This window comes from Mauremys mutica, chromosome 2 (assembly GCF_020497125.1).
Source record: "Mauremys mutica isolate MM-2020 ecotype Southern chromosome 2, ASM2049712v1, whole genome shotgun sequence".
Classification (NCBI taxonomy): domain Eukaryota; kingdom Metazoa; phylum Chordata; order Testudines; family Geoemydidae; genus Mauremys; species Mauremys mutica.
Genome location: NC_059073.1, coordinates 48,367,692 through 48,386,315, shown reverse-complemented (window position 1 = coordinate 48,386,315; position 18,624 = coordinate 48,367,692). Strand labels below are relative to the sequence as shown.

Below are 18,624 nucleotides of genomic sequence, written 5' to 3'. Positions count from 1 at the left end.
AAAAGTGACTTTGTCCCAGATCCTTGACTGTATTTAGGTGCCTAAGTCATTTTTTAAACTGGGCATTTAGGCACTTTTGAAATGTTATCTCATTTCTTGCTCTCTGAGTAGTTACTTGGACAGAACATCTCTTGACCTCATGGCAGGGTTTTATAAGGTCTGTTGTAAGAACTATATTAAGTAAAGTACTAGCCCATATTGAGACAATTGTATATTTAATAGGCTGGAAAGTCTTTGAAAGCGTGCATCTAAAAGTATTTTGCTACTTAAATAGTAGAATGATAAGATACATTGTTTACTTTTATGGTCAATAAAGTAAAGCCTGTTTTCAGATGTAATGCTCTTATGCAGTTGCCAATAGCTAACATGAGACTTTAGACCGATTTTATCCTTGTGACGTTCAATGGAACAAATATCCCATCGTTTGCAGATAAGAATCATTGAGGGATCAGTTTCAGAGTGACACAGTTGTTTCAAAATTCACCTTGGTATAACTTTTCCCTCAGACTTTATCTAAAAAAAGCAATCTGCCTGGCTAATGAGTTAAAGGGGTTAAAAGAATATATATGGTCCTTGTTCTTATGTATGCATATGAATAATTATTATTAAAATACTACATGATTCTTGTATTTACACATACAGATATATAATGTGCAACAGTTCATAAAAACATATATTATGTTATTATTTTTATATTTAGGTAATATAAAATCAATACATTTATTATATGTCTGTACGATTCATAACTTGGATGTCATCCCCAGAGATGTGGTGAGTTTATATACTGGAAAAAATTAATCAAACTCTTAAATACATACAAAAGGAATGTAGTGGGGAAACTTCAATACCAATATACTATAAGGAAAACCCAGAGCTTTATTTATTTTACCGTCAATCTCTTGATTTGTTCCCACTGCATTGTGTGCTAAGAAAGTGAAAGTGCTTCATATTTAGTAGACAAGATTGCAATAAGGCTTATTTGAAGGTGAGCTGCATTGCTTTAAAAATTGTTTGAAATCCTTAGTCATTCAGAGTTTGATCCGGCTCCCATTTTAGCCACTGGAAAAGCTCCCATTGGCTCGAATAGTACAAGATCAAATCTGAAAGACTTTATCCTGTATACCTTATATATTGTGACGGTGCAAGGCCAGATGGCTATAGAAAAGAAGTGGGAGATAGATATATTAGCCTCAGGTTAAACAAATCCCTGGTACCAGGATAAGTAAATGGCAGCTGCTCCAGCTCAATTAAGACACCTGGGGCCAATTAAGAGCTTTCCAGAAGGCAGGGAGGATGCTAGGTTTATTGGGACACCTGAAGCCAATCAGGGGCTGTCTGAAACTAGTTAAAAGCCTCCCAGTTAGTTAGGTGGGTGTGCATGTCAGGGTCTGTAAGAAGTTGTACTGTTGGAGAGACTGAGCTGTGCACACCATATCAATCACAAGGAAGGAGGGCCTGAGGTAAGGGTGAAGTGGAGCTTGAGGAAGTGGGGGCTGCTGTGGGGAAGGAGCCCAGGAAATTGTACATGTCCTGTTCTTAAAAGGTCAGCTACCATAGCTAATACTATTAGGGTCCCTGGGCTGGAGCCCGGAGTAGAGGGTGGGCCTGGGCTTCCCTCCTTTGCCCCCCTGATTAATCACTGAGACTGGGAGACAACAGAGACTGTGCAAGGGAGGGTTACTTCTCCTCACCTCCCTCGCTGGCTTATGATGAATATGGCTCAGTAGACTGATCCTTGTTCCTAGAGGGAGAAGGGTTAAGTGGAGGGTCACAGTGAGCCTCTGAGGCTAGCGAAATCTGTCAGGAAACGCAGGACCCACGGAGACAAGGACAGAGCTTTGTCACAATATGTAAGTAATTTCATAAAGGCAGTGAAATTAGTTGTGTGACTCAAGTGTTCCAGAATCAAGTGCTAACAGAATATGGGCCTGATCCTGCAACTGTCACTTACATGAATAATGCTTGTGAACATGAGCTCTGGTCCTACTGAAGTCAATGGTAGAGCTCCCTTTAATTGCATGCATGCAGGATCAGGCCCACCAGTAGTCCCATCAACTTCAGTGGGGCTACTCATCTGAGTAAGAATTAATCATGTTAGTAATGGTTTGCAGCAGCAGGTCTTATTAGTGAAGACGTAATGAGACAAAATGACTTCTGTTTGCTGTGAGTACCAAACATGAAACCATTTTTGGCAACTTATTTTGACTCCTACACAGCCCCTAAACAACTAGATTGGCTATTTATAACCTGAGCCAATTATCCCAAACTGGCTAGGGTTGTACTGAATGTTTACTTTCTTAGATTGTAACACCACTGTCCTTGAACAGAAACTTAAGAAGGAAAGGAGATGAAAGGACAATGTGAATACATTTTCTTTTTTTTCTTGCAGTTGCTGTGGACTTTCTCTTTAATAAATCTCTTCTGAATCCTCACTCATTGTAAGTAAGTGCAGATTGATCATACATTATCTGATTGTATTTAACAGAGATGAATCAGTAGAATTGCACACATGCAGTATATAGCACATGGATAGAGATGGCCTAAGTGGCAAAGATTGGATCTGGATCTAGCTCCAAAATCTGGGGTGTTCAGATCCAGGCATTTGTCTCAAGCCTATCTCTATATGCCAATATTTGATTTTGAATTTGATAGTAAGCCAGCAACTGCAGTGATTCTTGTGGGCAAACGGGAAATCCCTCAGTTTTCTAAAAGCTTTCATCTTGAGTCACCACTCTCAGAAATCCCTTCTCCTTAACTGAGTGATTATATAAAGGGCATGGTTCTTTAGTTCTTGTCTCTGTAACAAGTCTTGGTTTTACAGCAGTTGTGTTAGTGGCAGTGGAGAAAGAAAAGGGACCATTGGCCTCTTGGGACAAATTTCCATAGGGTAATGTTATGGGAGCACTTGGTTTGTACATGCCACTATATCTATATGTAGAGGTGCTGGAACTAAGGGTGCTGGGAGTGCTGCACTCCCTGGCTTGAAGTGGTTTCCATCATATACAGGGTTTACAGTTTGTTTCAATGGCTCTCAGCACCCCCCTATACAAATTATTCCAGTGCCCCTGCCTATCTGTAAAAATTAGTTGCTTGCACACAGGGCCGGTGCAAGGATGTTTCGCGCCCTAGGCGAAACTTCCACTTTGCGCCCTCCCCTCCCTGTGCCCCCGCCCGGAGGCGCCCTCCCGCAGCAGCTTCCCCCCCCCCCGCCCTGAGGCACCCCCTTTGCGGCAGCTCCCCACCCTGAGGCACCCCCCTGCCCCAGCTCATCCCTGCTCCATGCACGAGCACCCCAAGCACGCCATCGCTGCTTCACTTCTCCCGCCTCCCAGGCTTGCGGCGCCAATCAGCTTAGGTGTGCTCGGGGAGGAGGCGGGGCAGGGGTGAGCTGGGGCGGGGAGTTCCCCTGCGTGCTGCCTCCCCCCAGCCCTGCTCGCACAGCTACCTGTTCATTTATATGATTATTTGATTCACATTTGCAAATACACAAATGCTGATTTTTATGTTTTTAACAGCTCTGTGTAAATTTCTGCATATGTTCATGTTACCTCTGAACATTTGGCTTTTTGTGCTGTGTTTCAGGTGGGGTGGGATTTTTTTTTTCCTTTTTGTTTTTTGCTCGTTTTTTTTGCTGGACAGTACCCCACTCTCATTGTAGCTACAGCAGAAACAGAAATTGAAGAAGCAACAGCAGACCCTCTAGGTCTGCCTTGTTTGATGTTTAAGAACTGCAGAATAAGAGTCCCACTTAGGGTGGGAGATCCATTTTCTTTTATCAGCTATTAACTGATAAATCATTGTGATCAATTTTTGCTCAGTGGCTGGGTGTGACCTGTGAGTGGTTTTTCTGTAGTCTCTGGAAGTTCATATTGAAATGAACTTCTGAAGAGGAGGTCAGAGCAGAGCAGTTCTATCTGGGTACATTTTAGCATAAAAGGATGTGACAGGTGAATCTTATGCTTGTGCTATGCTAATGGAAAATGAAATGAATGGCAAACTAGAAGGAAAGTGATAATTCTTTGATCTTATATTTATATAAGGATTCTTATCTGAAGTTTCTTAAAGTACTTTAGAAACCAAAAAGTACAAATTATACACAGGGATTTTTTCATTTTTCACTAAGACCTAGTCTACACTACACAGTTTTGTTGACAAGTCAGGTTTCATCAACAAAATAACAGAGCTGTACACATTACAATCAGGGCCGGCTCCAGACCCCAGCACGCCAAGCAGGCGCATGGGGCGGCATTTCGTGGCAGGGTGGCATTTGGCTCCAGCATGACTGCGGAGGGTCCCCTCTTCCCGCGGCTCCACTTGAGCTCCCGCAGGCATGACTGCAGCGGGTGCGCTGGTCCCGCGGCTCGGACGGAGCTCCCGCAGGCATGCCTGCGGATGCTCCACCAGAGCCGCGGGACCAGCGCACCCGCCGCAGACACTTCTGTCCCGGCCGCGGGACCGGGGAAGGGCGGCGCGGCGCGCTGCCCTGCTTGGGGCAGCGTAATTTCTAGAGCCGCCCCTGATTACAATGTTCCCCCCACCGATTTAACTCTCCTGCTACGCCGACGTAATAAAACTACCTCAACAAGCAGCATAGAGCTTTTTTTTTTTGAGCTGCGCAATGTCGGTATAGACATTACACTTTCTTATGTCACCCTAAGTGGCCTCCAGGAGGTGTCCCACAATGCCCATCATGACCGCTCTGGTAAGCAGTTTCTACTCTGTTGCCCTGCAGCCAGATACACAGACATTTGCCCCTTCCTCTTTAAAGGCCCAGGAATTTTTGAAATTCCACTTCCTGTTTGCTCAGCTCAGAGAGCTCACATCGCATCTTCCCAGCTGACCATGCCAGCTTTCCTCAGAAAATGGGCTCCAATGTGGAGTACACTGGAGTTACTGGATCTGTTGGGTCTGTGGGGAGAGAAAGCAGTGCAGACACAGCTTCGATTCAGCTGTAGGAACTTTGATGCCTACAAGCAGATTGCTCATGGCATGGATGAGAAGGGGAACAAAAGGGACACACAGCAGTGCCATGCTAAGATCAAGGAGCTGAGGCAGGCATACCAGAAGGCTAGGGAGGCCAACCATTGCTCTGGTGCAGCACTGAAAACATGCCACTTCTACAAGGAGCTGCTCGCCATCCTCGGTGGCGACCCCTTCTCTATTGCTGAGAGCCCTGCAGATACTTCAGGGGGAATGAAGGCAGCAGCCAGCAGAGTCAACCCTGAGGATGAAGTAGTGGATGAGGAGGTCAAGTTGGAGGAGAATGTGGGACAGGTAACAGGCTCATCTGGTGACGTGGTAAGCCAGGAACTCTTTTTGACTCAGGCGGGATGTAGCCAATCCCAGCAGTCTGGCTCTGGCATACTTGAAGCAGGAGGCGGGAGCTGCAGTAAGTACTCATTTTTCTGCAGCCCATGCAGAACTGCCTTCCTTGCCATCCCCAAATTCCCCACACACATTGCGCTCATGTTCCCAGCCCATCGCAGTACCCCTTGCACTCCACTCATAGGGACATTTTCCATAGTGACAGCTGGATTTACACACAGATGTGAGATCCTCACTTCAGAGAAATGTAAAAGCAACAAAGAATCCTGTGGCACCTTATAGACTAACAGACGTTTTGCAGCATGAGCTTTCGTGGGTGAATACCCACTTCTTCAGATGCAAGTGGTGGAAATTTCCAGGGGCAGGTTTATATATGCAAGCAAGAAGCAAGCTAGAGATAACGAGGTTAGATCAATCAGGGAGGATGGGGCCCTGTTCTAGCAGTTGAGGTGTGAAAACCAAGGGAGGAGAAACTGGTTCTGTAATTGGCAAGCCATTCACAGTCTTTGTTTAATCCTGAGCTGATGGTGTCAAATTTGCAGATGAACTGGAGCTCAGCAGTTTCTCTTTGAAGTCTGGTCCTGAAGTTTTTTTGCTGCAGGATGGCCACCTTAAGATCTGCTATTGTGTGGCCAGGGAGGTTGAAGTGTTCTCCTACAGGTTTTTGTATATTGCCATTCCTAATATCTGATTTGTGTCCATTTATCCTTTTCCTTAGAGACTGTCCAGTTTGGCCGATGTACATAGCAGAGGGGCACTGCTGGCATATGATGGCATATATTACATTGGTGGACGTGCAGGTGAATGAACCAGTGATGGTGTGGCTGATCTGGTTAGGTCCTGTGATGGTGTTGCTGGTGTAGATATGTGGGCAGAGTTGGCATCGAGGTTTGTTGCATGGGTTGGTTCCTGAGCTAGAGTTACTATGGTGCGGTGTGCAGTTACTGGTGAGAATATGCTTCAGGTTGGAAGCATGGTGAGAATATGCTTCAGGAACTCTCACTGAAGGACTGTCTGGATATGTGGACTCTCTACTCAGACCCTATGCCACCAGCACGCCCAGCTATCTCCGTGACACCACTGATTTCCTGAGGAAACTACAATGCATTGGTGAACTTCCAGAAAACACCATCCTGGCCACCATGGATGTAGAGGCTCTCTACACCAACATCCCACACGCTGATGGAATACAAGCTGTCAGGAACAGTATCCCTGATGATGCCACAGCACAACTGGTTGCTGAGCTCTGTGCCTTTATCCTCAGACACAACTATTTCAAATTTGATGACAATATATATCTCCAGATCAGTGGCACCGCTATGGGCACCCGCATGGCCCCACAATATGCCAATATTTTTATGGCTGACCTGGAACAACGCTTCCTCAGCTCCTGTCCACTCACGCCCCTTCTCTACCTACGCTACATTGATGACATCTTCATCATCTGGACCCATGGGAAGGAGACTCTGGAAAAATTCCACCAAGATTTCAACAGCTTCCACCCCACCATCAACCTCAGCCTGGACCAATCTACACGGGAGGTCCACTTCCTAGACACTACGGTGCAAATAATTGATGGTCACATTAACACCACCCTATACCGAAAACCTACCGACCGCTATGCCTACCTTCATGCCTCCAGCTTCCATCCCGGGCACACCACAAGATCCATTGTCTACAGCCAAGCACTGAGGTACAACCGCATCCGCTCTAACCCCACAGACAGAGACCAACACCTACAAAATCTCCACCAAGCATTCTCAAAACTACAGTACCCGCACGAGGAAATAAGGAGACAGATCAACAGAGCCAGACGTGTACCCAGAAGCCTCCTACTGCAAGACAAACCCAAGAAAGAAACCAACAGGACTCCACTGGCCATCACATACAGTCCCCAGCTCAAACCCCTCCAGCGCATCATCAGGGATCTACAACCCATCCTGGAGAATGATCCCACACTTTCACAGGCCTTGGGTGGCAGGCCAGTCCTCGCCCACAGACAACCTGCCAACCTGAAGCATATTCTCACCAGTAACTGCACACCGCACCATAGTAACTCTAGCTCAGGAACCAACCCATGCAACAAACCTCGATGCCAACTCTGCCCACATATCTACACCAGCAACACCATCACAGGACCTAACCAGATCAGCCACACCATCACTGGTTCATTCACCTGCACGTCCACCAATGTAATATATGCCATCATATGCCAGCAGTGCCCCTCTGCTATGTACATCGGCCAAACTGGACAGTCTCTAAGGAAAAGGATAAATGGACACAAATCAGATATTAGGAATGGCAATATACAAAAACCTGTAGGAGAACACTTCAACCTCCCTGGCCACACAATAGCAGATCTTAAGGTGGCCATCCTGCAGCAAAAAAACTTCAGGACCAGACTTCAAAGAGAAACTGCTGAGCTCCAGTTCATCTGCAAATTTGACACCATCAGCTCAGGATTAAACAAAGACTGTGAATGGCTTGCCAATTACAGAACCAGTTTCTCCTCCCTTGGTTTTCACACCTCAACTGCTAGAACAGGGCCCCATCCTCCCTGATTGATCTAACCTCGTTATCTCTAGCTTGCTTCTTGCTTGCATATATAAACCTGCCCCTGGAAATTTCCACCACTTGCATCTGAAGAAGTGGGTATTCACCCACGAAAGCTCATGCTGCAAAACGTCTGTTAGTCTATAAGGTGCCACAGGATTCTTTGTTGCTTTTACAGATCCAGACTAACACGGCTACCCCTCTGATACTTCAGAGAAATGTTAATCTGTGTACTTCTGTTTAATAAAAATTTAGGCTTTACTTGTGACCTACACAGGGTGGTTGCAACAGAAATTCATACACAGGCAATTGGCACATTTGAAGACTACAGTTAATGCTCAGGAAGGAATCATTCATACAGGGGTCATTCAAGGTAGCAAGTAAACAATGCCTGGCTCAATTCATTGCAGAAAGACATTCCTGGTACTGGGGCTCACTGTCAAAATGCTGCTTCAAATCCACCCTGATTTGACTAGCCCATCATTGGGTGCCTTTAACAACCCTGGTGTCTGGCAGCTCAAAATCAGCCACAAGGCTATCCACCTCAACGCTCCCCCCCTGGGGAAACTTTTCCCTCTTGACTTCACAAATGTTATGCAGAGCACAGGGGGCTGCTATGCCCATGGGAATATTTTCCTAACTGATATCTAACCTGCCAAAAAGGCAGCACCAGTGACCCTTTAATCTGCCAAGCACACATTCTGTGGTCATTCTGCACCTGCTGAGCCTGCTGTTGAAGTGCTCCTTGGCACTGTCAAGGTTTCCAGTGTATGACTTCATGAGCCAGGAGAGTATGGGGTAGGCTGGATCTCCCAGGATCACTATAGGCATTTCCACATCTCCTGTTGGAATCTTCTGTTCTGGAAAGAAAGTACCTGCATGCAGCTTTCTATACAGGCTAGTGTTCCTGAAGATGTGTGTGTCATGCACCTTCCCTGACCACACTGCATGTATGTCAGTGAAATGACTCCAGTCATCCACCAGGGCCTGCAATACCACAGAGAAGTAGCCATTTGTTGATGTACTCCATCACAAGATGGTCTGGGGCCAAAATTGGGATGTGTGCCATCTGTCACCCTGCTGAAGTTAGGGAATCCCATGGCCGCGAAGCCATCCTCGATTTCCTGCACATGGCCCAGAGTCGCAGTCCTTTGTTGGAGGAGGAATTAATGGCCCTGAACACTTGCATGGCCACAACCCCCACAGTGGACTCCCCAACTCCAAAGTGATTTGTGACTGATTGGTAGCACTCTGGAGTTGCCACCTTCCACACAGTGATTGCCACTTGCTTTCCCACCATTAGGGCAGCTCTCATTTTGGGGTCCTTGTGCCGCAGGGAAGGGGTGAGTTCCACACAGAGTTCAAGGAAGGTGGCTACTGCTCATCATCCCATACCTGCATCACAATCCAATCCCACCGTTTGGTGCTTGTTTCCCGAGCTCATAGTGATGGTCCATTGTGTGCAGCTGCTCCGTGAATGCCAGCATCAATCTTGAATTGTTTCTTTCCATGGCACACATCAGGGCAAGCCCTACGGATTCCTGTTCAAATTCACAGCTCATGAAATACTGCAGGATCAGCCGCGTTGTGTTCATAGTGCTTATCACAAGACTGGTGAGCAGTGCAGTATCCATGCTTTCAGGCAAAGACGGTGGGTGCAAAGTTTACAGGGGCAGTTGAAAAATGGCACAACATGCAGATGTAAGCCCTTGGAATTATGGGATGGAGAAAACTGCATCATGAGATGTGATTCCACCCCCATGATGCACTGCGATCCATTCCCAGAATTCCTAGCAGGAGAAGGTGGTGGTTTGCACAGTGGGATAGCTACCCATGGTGCACTGCTCTCTCTGTCAGTGCTAGAGCACCAACTGTGGATGCACTTCATCGACACAAGGAGCATTGTGTGAACATGCACAAGCAATGTACTTACAGCAGTTTATGATCATCTATGTCAGTGGTTCTCAAAGCTGGGCCACCGCTTGCACAGGGAAAGCCCCTGGTGGGCTGGGCCGGTTTGTTTACCTGCTGCATCCGCAGGTTTGGCTGATCACGGCTCCCAATAGCCGCAGTTTGCTGCTCCAGGCCAATGGGAGCTGCAGGAAGGGCAGCCAGCACATCCCTTGGCCTGCACCGCTTCCCGCCACGCCCATTGGCCTGGAGTGGCGAACCGTGGCCAGTGGGAGCCGCGATCGGCCGAACCTGTGGATGCGACAGGTAAACAAACCAGCCCAGCCCACCAGGGGCTTTCCCTGAACAAGCGGCAGACCAGCTTTGAGAACCACTGATCTATGTAACTTAAGTCAACTTAACTCTGTGGTGTAGACATGGCCTAAATTGCAGCCACCAGCTGTACCTTGTAAAACAAGCCAGCTTATTAACAATACACAGCAGCACTACAGTGAAGAATATGCTATCTAGTAGAAACTGCACAGGGAGGTTAGGTCAGAAGAATGTAATTATCCAGTTTTACCCTAGGTATTGTGGCTAAGACAAGTGACATAGGATCTGTAAGTAGCACATGTCAAAACATTGATGTCGTCTCCATCAGCACAGTGCTCTTTAAACCATGGTAGAGCATTGGTGCAGTACATACAGAAATCACCTAATGTTGCTTTTTTTCAAGGCAAATAATGCAAAACTACTGAATTTCACTTGGTGTTTTTCCCCTTACGCTATACCCCACAAATTGGCCTAGGTTAGCACAAAAATTGGGCCCAGTTTGGTGTGTTTCTTGCCGAGCCGAACACTAAAGTTCAATAAAATATGTGTGTAACTGAGGAAAAAGTGGTCAGTTTTGGGTTTGTAATGAAACGGAAAACTAGGAGAATTTAATTTGTACTGGATGTCTCTACAGCAGTTCCCCGACAGCTCTGGTGGATGGAAAAATTCCCATATGTTCTCCATCTCTAATTCTTAGGTCACACAGTGTACAACCCTGTCCAGTTTGTAAACGTGCCAGAGCTTTTTATGGCCAGCCAATGATTATTGCCTTGGAATTGAGCCCTATGGATATCCAGATTGCCAGTCCTCCCACAACTGCACATATGTCTGGCAATTATCAAGTTTAGGTCTAGACCTGATGTAAACAAATAATGAATGTTTGTTCGATGATAATTAAATGTTGTCAGAGGCTGGATTCTAAAAAATGCAATTGTGTATAATTGTGCTGGTTTCCATCAACACATAATTTACTAAACAGTTGCCAAGGTGTTCAGTTAATGAAGAGCAGATTAATCAAAACACTCTCATGCAAGTACATTTGTTTCAAAGTTAAGCATTACTTAGAGTTTGCTAATAAATTTCCTGCTATGTTAGTACTTATTTAAGAGAGCACAAAAATAAGAGATGCACAAAGAAAACAGTACTTATGTGTGCTCCTTCTAATTAATCAGAGCTGTTAATTAAAGTACAGTTCTGTTCTGAAAAGCTATTGTGTAGAAATGGTATTTTCATACTTCACAGATCTTCTGCCTATCTATATTCAGAGTCATAGCTGCTGACTTTAATGCCAATACATATTTGCTGGTTTTTACTCCTGCTAGCCCTAGATAGCCAACCTTGCGAAAGAGGGAATGAGCAGTATTCTATTCCTTTTAGTGTATCAGCAACAGAATTGCTTTCTAAATTCCAGTCAGTGACAACTGTGCAACCCCGCTGTTGTCAATGGGGTTGCAAAGGTGTCACTGAAGTCATAATTAGAACACAATGGGGTTCCACAGGTGTAACTGAGGTCCTAATTTGGCCTGGAGTACCTTGATTACTGTTGATTATGTGCCAGGAAGGAAGAGCCCAGTTTGACTCAGAGCCCATGTTGAGTTTTCAAGACTGGCCAGTGGAGGGGGGAAAAAACCCTCTTTACTTGTAAATTGATCGCAGTTAGGATGGAAGTCTTTGAGAGATAATAAATATGGAGCCTAACCATGCTAATTTTACAGAGCAGAACTGCACTTTAGATGAGGAAGAGACCCAAGTTAAAAGACTGTAGGAAGAAATTAGTGTGCAATAAATGGTCAAAGAGACTGAATGCAGGATTCAGAATAATAAGACTAAAATTTTATTTTTATTTTGGTAATTATTTCCTGGATTAATCCCTGATTTATGGGCTGAACCCTCACCCTACTGAATCACTGGCGGGGGGGAAAACTCCCAGTGGCTTCAGTGGGACAAGGCCTGGACACTAAGGGCTAGTCTACACTAGAAGCACTACAGAGGCACAGCTGCATTGATGCTGCTGTATCCATGTCTAAGCCAATGGGAGAGAGCTCTCCTGTCGGCATAATAAAACCACCTCTGCGAGCAGCTGTAGCTATGTTGACAGGAGAAGCACTTCTTCCGATATAGCGCTGTCCATATCAGCGCTTAGGTCGGTATAACTTATGTCACTCAGGGTATGTCTTCACTACCGGCTGTATCGGCGGGTAGCAATCGATTTCTCGAGGATCGATATATCACGTCTAGATGAGACGCGATATATCGATCCCCAAACGCGCTCCTGTTGACTCCAACTCCACCAACGCGAACGGCGGTAGCGGAGTCGACAGGGGGAGCCGCGGACGTCGATCCCGCGCCATGAGGACGGTAGGTAACTCGATCTAAGATACTTCGATTTCAGCTACACTATTCACGTAGCTGAAGTTGCGTATCTTAGATCGATTTCCCCCCCCCCCCAGTGTAGACCAGCCCTCAGGGGAGTGGCTTATTCACAGCCCTGAGCAACATAAGTTATACTGACACAACCTGTAGTGTAGATAAGCCCTAAGAAAATAAAGAGTTGTTTAGACATACATAAGCTGTGTTAATATTTGTATGTACACTCTTCAATGCACTTGTAACTTTATGGGAATGTGAATATATATATAAACCAATTTGGAAACCAGTGGTAGTCATTTTCCAGACATATTCCATGACTATATAGGGCTCATCCTCTTGTTGCTCAGGAAGATTCTCAGGGTATGTCTACGCTGGAGCTGTAAGGTATAATTTTCAACTTGGGCAGACATATACATGCTAGCTTTGACTGATCTGGCATGCTAAAAATATCAGCATAGCTGCAAGTGCATGGGTGGTGGGATGGGCTAGCTGTCCTGAGTACAATCCCATCGGAAACCCTAGGTACATACTCAGGTGGCTAACCCATTATGCCACCTGTACAACCATGGCTATGTTTCTATTTTTAGAGCACTAACTTGATCAAAGCCAGGCAGGTTATATCTACCCAAGCTGGACATTACACCTCTTGCTCCAGTGTAGATAATCCTATTACTTGCTTCAGGCTTTCCAGAGCAGTTTCCCCCCAGCTATCAAAATGGAATGTGCAGCCTCACCCAAGTCTATTAATTACTCATCCAGTACAGTGGACACCTTTTCCCCCAAAGATCAAGAACATCTCCTCTGCAATGTATCTACTCTAAACTGGATTCTAGCACATTCAGAGTTGCAGGTTCACTGGCACATGTACATCTCCTGCAATACTACCCTATCTCCAAGCCTCCACATTACACCCAGAAACCTGTAACCTGTTTATTTTCAAGCTAATTTTATGTCCAGGCCAGTTGGGCGATTAATGAATATCTATCCATCTATGGCATTTCTGAGGTGTGTATCACCAGGGTATCTAAATGTCATTATAACTTTAATGAACAGCTGCTTCCCATTAAAAATAACTCTCACTCCTATTGCTTAAATTAAACTAGTTTAAAGTAAAAGGAACATTTAGTTTAGGCAGGGGTTAGCTGCTATTTATATCCAAAAGTCAAACTTATCCTAGACTAAGGGTTAGTTTCAAATTATGCTTTTTCTGCTGCTTTGATAGCTTGCTTGAAAGTGCTCCATGATAGTGGGATCCAGACAGAAGAGATGTTAAAAACAAGTCCATGCATCACCATTTTTGTCATCTTTATAATCTGGATATTTGTGCAAGGGGACTGAACTGTGCTCTTTATTAAAGCACTTCCAATGTTTGCATTTTATATTTAAGATATCAACATAGGTGCTGCTGGACAGAGGATAATTGGGCCATTTTATCATGTCCAGGCACTATGTCTTTCCTTAGAAGGCTAAATAAAATTGTCAGGTCTTTAGTTCTTATTATCTCTGCAACAAGTCTTAGTTTTACAGCAGTTGGTTTAATAAGGAAGGAGAAGGGTTGGAGCAGCTTGACAGCAGAATGGCATCAATTAGTGGCTTTGATGATTTTTGAATGCTCAATTATCAAAACTCACTAGGGTGCCAGATACAAACTTACTTGAGTTAGATATGCTAGGAGTATTCTAATCCTTCTGCCACATGATTAAGGGCAGCAAAACAGAGCCGGGTTCAATATACCTAGGGTACTTTTTGACAAATAACTAAACCAGCTCAAGCCACTGACCAGAAACCTAGAAAATCTAATTTATCCTCCCTGAGTTCCTTTAAGAGGCAGAAATTCCCCACTCTCACTCTGAGACTGTATACAAAGAAATCTTTATTTGGGGGAAGGGAACAGTCATAATTTGGCAAAACACAGCAACAGAATCTATATGCAAAGAAATAATAAAATACCCTCCTTCCAGTAACTTTAGCAGGAGTCTACCTAACTCCCTTCTCACCCAACAGTGAGTGGTGGTAGTCCTTTGGCTGCACAACTTCATACCTCCACCAAACCCCATTCCTGCAGCTAGCAGCAGTCTGTGAGCCTCTTTACAGGTCCCAAACGAGCTGCTTGCCTAATCCCGCCAGGAGGTGCCACCACCTAACCCAGTACAGTGATTCAGCTTTATCAAGAGGTTGAATAGACAGGGTCTCACTGGAGTCCACTCAGCTCTGCTGCTGTCCTCCATGTCATCTCCTGCCGTGGAATTCTCCGTGGTAGCTCTTGCAACAAAGTCCTCAGTCTGAGTCGTCTCTTGCTATGGAGCCTTCTATGCTATCTCTTGCAGCAAAGTCTTCACAGGAGGGGAAGAAAAACACTTACAACTCTTGAGCAGAGTCCTGGCTGTTTGGAAATGAGCTCTTTGCCACAAGGACACAGCTCTTTCACCAGAGCATTTCTGGGAGCCCAATATTCCCTAAAATACAGGTTCATGTATATGATGATTTCCCATGTGCTGTTAGAGGAATTGTGGATAGGTAGCCTAAGCAAATGAAGCTGTGCATGTTAGCACATTTCCCCAGCTGAGGGAGTAGAGAGCTCTTTCCCCTTTGAAGCTTCTGGCCAGAGGGTTTGCATTATGCATTTCCGGTGTCGTCTTCCTCTGCTTTTGAGTGCTTTGCAAAGTCAAGAGAGGCCCAAATGCAAATCCTGTTCTAAACATTCTCAAATTTTGAAGTTTTAAAAAGAGGATTTGGAACCAACGTTGTGGCTTATGTCCATACCTTGTGGTGGCTCACACCAGAAATCAACTCAACCCTAGTTCCAGCTATGTTCCATGGAGGCTCTACCTTTGGGTACCTGAGCATTCTCTCCCTCAGAAAATAAGAAAAATAAAGTAGAGTAAGATAAGTGTACTTTTATTGAAATCCTATGAGTCATTCACAGCTGTTAACGCACTGGAATAGCTCCTAGAGATGAAAGATGCAGCTGCTCTGGGGACCCAGGGCCTGATTCTGTTCTCACGCCAGGGTAAATAGAGTAACTCCAGTCAAACCAAAGAAGTTATACCAGTGTAAAGCTCAGGTAAGTCAGAGCAGAGTCAAACCCCCAGACTTGCACTGGGGGGCTCCAAAGCAGCAGCAGCTGCTGGATTTCATTGAACAACCATGCCAGCAACTATACTTAAGGGGCATCTGCAAACCTAAAGCAAATTAGAAGGCCCCATCTAAAATCTGGACCTGGAGTAGCAACTGACAATATCCTTGAACCAGCCAAGGTTCACTGAAAATTTGTTTATGGCTGCAAGTTCTCCATGGAACATATTTGAGATTTCCCTTCCCCACTCTACCTGGATATCTGTGAACGTTTCTAGGCTGCTTGTAGTGCGCAGCTAAGTTCTAATTCTTTGAAACATCTGGATAACTGGAGTTACAGATAAATTCATATAGAAATGGATTTCATTTTGGATTGGGGACAGGGGGGATGAATCTATATTTGGGATCTTCTGAAATTCAGATAATTAGAGTTTACATGCATTTGGAATATGAGCCTGGTTTGTTGGGATAAAGGTCAAGTCAGATGGTAGAAATTACATAATACTGCTGCTAGGCTCAGCCAATCCAGACCGATCTCATGTGATCAGGAGGGTCAGCACAGCACAGCAAAAGTCCATTTCTGTCAGTTTCTCAAAAAGAAAAAGAAGCCGAATTTCAGTTGAATTGTCTGTGCTAGCTGGAAAAATCTAACTTTTCCCTCTCAGCCCCCAAACACTCCCCAACCCTAATACCGCGCCCCCCCCCACACACACACTCTTTCTCCTAGTCTAGCCCCTGTGCCTGGCTGGCTGGCAGGCAGGCATTGGCCTAGTTAACACAGTTATTACCTTCTATAATTCCTTTAGGATCTGACTTTATATTTGGCCTAGCAGTTACTCTAGTTATTACAAAGGGATATGTACACATTCTCTTGTGATATCAGCCTGTGGCCTACAGCATATTATTGCTGGATGGAAGCCTACACACAGTACACTCTTGTAATTTCCTCAGTTATTGGGAAGTATTTTTAGTATTGTTACAATTTAACATTTAATCTGGTAGAATTATGTTCTATTTTTATAGGGGAAATGTGTTGATACCATAGATAGGAGTTAAACATCAGACTGAAGGGGTAGTGCATTATTCCTTGATGGAGTTTGGGGCATGGGATGCGAAGCAGGGTGGGGAGAGAGCCCCTCCCAGCCTTACCAATTACACTGCATGTCTTCATATCAATCAGTCCATCATTCTATCTATCGGATATCTTATTATTAGATACCAGAAGCTGAAATGTGAGTTGGATTTGGCTGGGCCTTTATATCTGATATCCATATGTGGTGGTGGTAGAACAGTAGTTACTGGAGTCAAGGACACTGACTTCTGTCATGTGCTGGTGGTATGAACATTTTATAACCCTAGCCAATGTCAGGTGATTGGGGCTAGAAAATATAGTTCAGACTCACTTGTCAGCACCCGTGCATAACTCACCTTTATTCCACAGTGTAAGAAGAAAACTAAATCCTTGGCAAAAAATGGAGGAGATGAAGCCACTTGAATCTCCCTCTCTGAAGGGAACCTAGTAGATAGCTGTAAGAGGATGGTTGCAGTGCTTCCAATTTTTCCCGGAAGCAAATGTCATTATCAGACAAGGAAAGGCCTACATCTGCCAGGTCCAGAGGCACTGGAGAGCTAAAGTTCGGCTTAACAATTGCAGATTGTTTTCTTTTCTAAAACTTTTGATTTGCTCATCTTCAGTCCTGTGACTGTCTGAGTTTAGTGCACAGGTCAGATTCAGCAGTGATTGGCAACACTAGCAACACTGCCTCTTGCAGACTCAGAGGCTGACTACACGTGTACAACAAAACACAGTCTTGGGTAAATATGAACATGGGATTGTGTGTTGGCACATTGTTTATGAATATGTGGCTGTGATGCATGAACAAAACCAGACTCCAGGGATCACTCAAAAGAATGTTGTATGATTTGGAATTTGGAGGCAGAAGTGTCTGGGATGGTTGGTAGGGGAGATGATTGCTTAAAGATATTTAAAAAATGTGTATGGGATTTTAGATTTCTTCCAAAAGTCCCTTTTGAATGTTCAAGAATCTGTATCTGATGGTCTAGTTTATGTGTATGCTATCACTGCTACCCACTGCCTGGTGGGTGTCACTCCTGTTCATTATCTGAAGAAGTGCATCCTGTCTTGCATCTGAAGAAGTGGGTATTCACCCACGAAAGCTCATGCTGTAAAACGTCTGTTAGTCTATCAGGTGCCACAGGACTCTTTGCTACTCCTGTTCATGTGCATGATTTCTGTTTACCGAGAGAGTTAGCAAAGCTGCTCCTTTAATTCACCAGATACAGGACTGAATTTTGAAGATGAAATTCGTGATTTCTATTCCTGATACCATGTGTATGCAGTTGGGTTGACTTCTGTAGTAATTATACGTTTGAGGCCATGGATCATTAAACACACTTCAAACAAGCAGCTCCAGTAGAAATATGCATTCTCTACATCTTGGGACTGCACCTGAATTCAACCTCAGAATGACCTTGGCAGCTTGGATATAACTTCGGATTGGAAAATTTCAGTGCTACCTGCAAAACCAGATATTTTTGAAATGACTGAAAACCATCTCTGGGAAAATTTGCAATTATTGCAAGTAGTCATTGATCTGGAGAGAGTGAATGTGTGAGAATGATTCTGTAGTCCAGTGGCTATAATACCCCCTGCTCCAATTAATATTCAATTATTTATGCAAAGTGGAACAGCTTCAGCAGAATAGACTGAGAGAGCCCTGCTCCACAGGCCAGTGGTTAGGGCATTCTCCTGATACATGATGTGGGAGCTCTACATTCAAATCCCTGCCTTGTATCAAGCAGAGAGGGGAATAGAATCTGTGTCTTCCCACATCCTGGTGAATGCTCCAATGATTAGGCTAAAGGGGGGAAGGGAGGGGATGGTTACTGGGTATTCTTCTGGCCATTTTCTGTGAGTTTAGCCAAGCTCTGAATGCATCTATTGGACTGGTCCCTGAAGGCAAGCTAGGTGGGGAATGTCTCATTTGTGAATACCACTAAGGTTTGGGCATAAGTAAGGTGGAGAGTTGCTGGGGGGTGTCAGGACTTAAGCAGCTA

At 44.8% G+C, this 18,624-nt stretch overlaps 1 long non-coding RNA gene across 1 annotated transcript in view; it reads left to right on the top strand.

The window, feature by feature from the left end:
* The first annotated feature begins 1,359 nt into the window (after positions 1–1,359).
* LOC123364369 overlaps positions 1,360–18,624 on the top strand; it is a 59,022-nt gene continuing 41,757 nt past the window's right edge. Inside the window, exons 1-2 of the long non-coding RNA XR_006577077.1 lie at positions 1,360–1,460; positions 2,390–2,438. This is a non-coding gene — a long non-coding RNA (uncharacterized LOC123364369). The remainder of the gene's footprint in view (positions 1,461–2,389; positions 2,439–18,624) is intronic.